Below are 4,314 nucleotides of genomic sequence, written 5' to 3'. Positions count from 1 at the left end.
TAATTCCTCTTCTTTCTCCGTATACGTCGTTAAAGCCATATATACATGAAAAAAAGTTTGTGTGCGTGTGTGCATGTGTGTGCGCGTGCGTGTGTGTGTGTGTGTGCATGTGTAAATTACCTACCTACCTATGTGCCTACCAGCACACCTCCCTCCCTACCTAGCTATCTACGTTCATACATACATATATACGTACGTATATACATACATATATATATATATATATATATATATATATATATATACACACACTAATACGTACACAGGCAAACACACAAACGCACACGTGTATATACTCTTTATCTATGTAGTAAACAACGTATGTTAAACAATCGGAAGTGTGAAATCTATAGAACGACACGTGCGTTCGATAACACATTAGATCGATGACTAAAACTAAGAAAATATATCTTATTTCACATTTCAACTCATTAATATCAAATAATGAAGTGTATTCCGTCGGTTACGACGACGAGTGTTCCAGTTGTCTATTGGCTCTGCTTCAAGGAGCTGTTTGCCGATTCTTTTGTGCGATATAGTACCGTACCTGTGACCTTTCAATACTGGGAATTATGGGCTCGACCTGGCACGACTTTCTGATCTCCCAACTATGCACCCTGTCGATTAATGTTAATCCAGATATCCTTTTGAGTGACCTCATTCCTGCTGCTTGTATCCGTGATCCTACTCTTTCGATCATTGCCCAACATTCATGACAATATGTGAGGACAGATATGAAAACAGAACTGAAAAGACTAAGTTTGGCTTTTTTCTTTTAAGCCAACTTCCCCTCAATTGAGCCGCTATTCCCGCAAATCCTTCTCCGACACCTTTTAAAAGGGAGTATGCATCAGATAAGATAACCATCATAGACACAATGCCTGAGAAAGAGCTTTTTGTCAAGGCTGGAACCGCTTTGATCATAAATCTGATAGATGAGGGCTGATATGGCCTAAACAACAACATAACAATAATCTTAGTGGAAATTACGGATCATGTAAATAATTGATGATGAAATGTATAATGGTGTATGACTGGGTAAAGACTGTTTGATGTAGATAACAGGAAATTTCTTTCATGTGTGTATCATGTGATATTTATATTCTTTGTCGCTTAACTAAAGTTTATACAATACCTATTCAAATCAACATGTCCGAAAGCCAATTTGTTAGTGTACGTTTATGTGCATATATATGTGTATGTGTGTGTGAACGCGTATGTGCATGTGTGTGTGTGCGTACGTGTATGTTTGTGTGCGTGTGTGTATGTGTGTTGGTGTGCATGCATTAGTGTGTATGTGCTGATGTGTATGGGTGTGTATGCATGTATGTGTGTTGATGATCTTGATAGCAAACGCTTGTTTGAAATTTGATGTAAGCGTGTATACTTATTTAAATCTGCTGTTGGTCTTTAAATGGATGGCCGTGTGGATCAGAATATTGCTTTGCAACTTGGCAGTTTCGGGTTCAGTTCCACCGCACTACACCTTGGGAAAATGTCCTCTACTATTACCCTGGGTTGACGAATGCCTTGTGAATGAATATGGTTGCTGAAAACTGGGAATATATATATATATATATATATATATATATATATATATACTCTTGTGTTTGAGGTGCCAGACACAACAGAACATGTCAAAACACGAACTCACTTAAAAAATCTTGCAAACCAAATCCTAAAACGAAATATATATATATATGTACATGCACGCACACACACATATACACACACACACAGACACACACACACACACACACACACACACACACACACACACACACACACACACACACACACACACACACACACACACACACACACATATATATATATATATATTCGAATTTGTGCAAATGTGAATAGAATAATATGTCAGTTGAACATATTCTGGTTTTCACGATTTTTATTATTGTATTAAAAAATTTTTTTACGATCTTGGAGTGTGTTAATCATTAAAAGATATTTAGTAATGTTCATAAAGTTCAATTAACGCTTTCATAGGTTCATAGTAATTATCAAATTTCAAAATGTATTGACTGATAGTTGAGTCGAGTGCTTGGCAGCAGTAGTAAAATGACTTCTTCCTTTTTATCCTCTTAGAAGGCTCTGACAAGTTGATCTTTTCGAATACGCTTTTGAGCAATCAGCATGCAGCATAAATGGCACTTTTTGCCGGGCGCACCGATATTACTGACATAGATCCCGACTTTGTTTTAACCAATTAGCTTCAAGTTTACATGTAATGGTTCTATGAGTGACCAAATTTAGTTGTTTTCGATCGTTTTCATTTCAATCGGTAGAATTCTTCTGTAATTTGAGCACTCTACTCAACTGTCAGTCAATATATCTTGAAATATGATTCTTACTACGAACGTATGAAAGCACTAATTGAACTTCATCAACATTACTAAGTATTTTTTTATTGTTTCACACGCGTCAACATTGTAAAAACTTTTTTTAAATTTCAATAATAAAAAACGTGAGAATTTGTAACTTTATTCGACTGATATATATACATATATTCATACATACATACATACATACATACATACATACATACATACACACGCACACACACACATACACACACCACACACACATATATATATATATATATATAATAAAGGGTAAAAATCATTAATGATTTTTACCAGGTGGTCAGTCCGAAAATAAAAACCTCATAGGTAAATTTTACAAATACTTTATAATTATATACATAATTATAGCCCTTATTGTAATTTTGTATATAATTATAAAATATACATAAATATATACATACTATAGTGGTGTAGGTCGGTTTATGGGGTCGTCCTGTGTTTCTCGTACATAAAGGATTTAACCTTACGACGTATCTTCAGACCCCAAACACTGCTGGCCTGAGATCTCTTTAAAATATGGAGTGGGGAAAACCTCGTTTTTGAGGGCAAAAACCTTAGTGGTTATCTCCCTTTACCATTGTCCAACGGTCTGCAACTGAGCTGCCATCTTGCGGTCACCAAAGCATCATGAATGTAAACGATTGCCTCCCATCGGCCTTGATTATTGGCTATTGGTTTCCGACTGTGGTGCCGCCATGTGGATTTCAAAAGGCCAGCAATTTAGAAAATTCCCGCTGGCCTTTTGGAAACCAATAGCTGGAAACCAATAGATGGAAACCATTAGCCCATAGCCAAGGTTGAAGGGAGGCATTACATTCGTTGTGTGTTGCTGACCGCAAGATGGCAGTGCGGCTAAAGATCCATGGACAATGGCAAAGAAAGATAACCACCTCGAGTTTTACCCTTCAAGACGAGGCTTTTCCCCCCTTCCATATTTTAAAAAGGTCTCAGGCCAACAATGTTTGGGTTCTGATGATACGCCGTAAGACTAAACCCCTTCTGAGCGGGCAAGCCAGAGTAACCCCATTAACCGGCCTATTCCTTTGTAATATTTACTGCTCTATATCCTAGAGTGTGCTTCTGCTAATTTATGCATTTCTACAAACGATATACATATATATATATACATATATATACATATATATATATATATATATATATATATATATATATATATATATATATATATACATATATATATACACACACACAAGGCATACAGATAACCCAGGGTGCGTGTATGTGTATTTGTGTGCGTCATGGTACGTCAGCGTGTGTGCGTGTATGTAACACTGTGTGTTTGAGTCGAAGTTGCTTTCATTCATGTGATTTCAATTAATTTTTTGAGAAAGTCCTCCTAAATAAGTATTTACACTGCTGTGTTGTGTATAGACAGTTGTTTGTCAATAAATATTGAATATATCAGTCAGAGGGTTTGAAATAATTTGACATCACATAGATTCCAATATATTTATTGCGGTTGTTGTGTGAAACTAAATATAACTGCACGTAATTAGTCGTCTACAAATTAGTTTACTTTCGCGAAATATAGACGGTATGTGGTTTATTACGTCCATACAGGCGTATACTCGCGCACACAGACACCAATAAATACACATCTATATACGTATGTATATAATATATATGTCTATGCGTGTGTGTTTGCGCGGGTGTTTGTTTGTATGTGTGTATATGTATTATGTATGTATAAGTGTATGTGTCTCTGTATATATGTTTGTTCGTCATCACTGCTTGACAAACGGTGTTAGCAAAAGAGATCGATAGAATAAATACTAGCGGTCTCTTTTGGTGAACCTCTAAGTTACGAGGACGCTAAGATAACAACACTGTTTGTCAAGCGATGGCGGCGGACAAACTCACACACACGCATATACATTTCTGTATGTGTGCGCGTATATATATATATATATAT

This window comes from Octopus bimaculoides, chromosome 6 (genome assembly GCF_001194135.2).
Source record: "Octopus bimaculoides isolate UCB-OBI-ISO-001 chromosome 6, ASM119413v2, whole genome shotgun sequence".
Lineage (NCBI taxonomy): Eukaryota > Metazoa > Mollusca > Cephalopoda > Octopoda > Octopodidae > Octopus > Octopus bimaculoides.
This window is presented reverse-complemented; position numbering follows the sequence as displayed.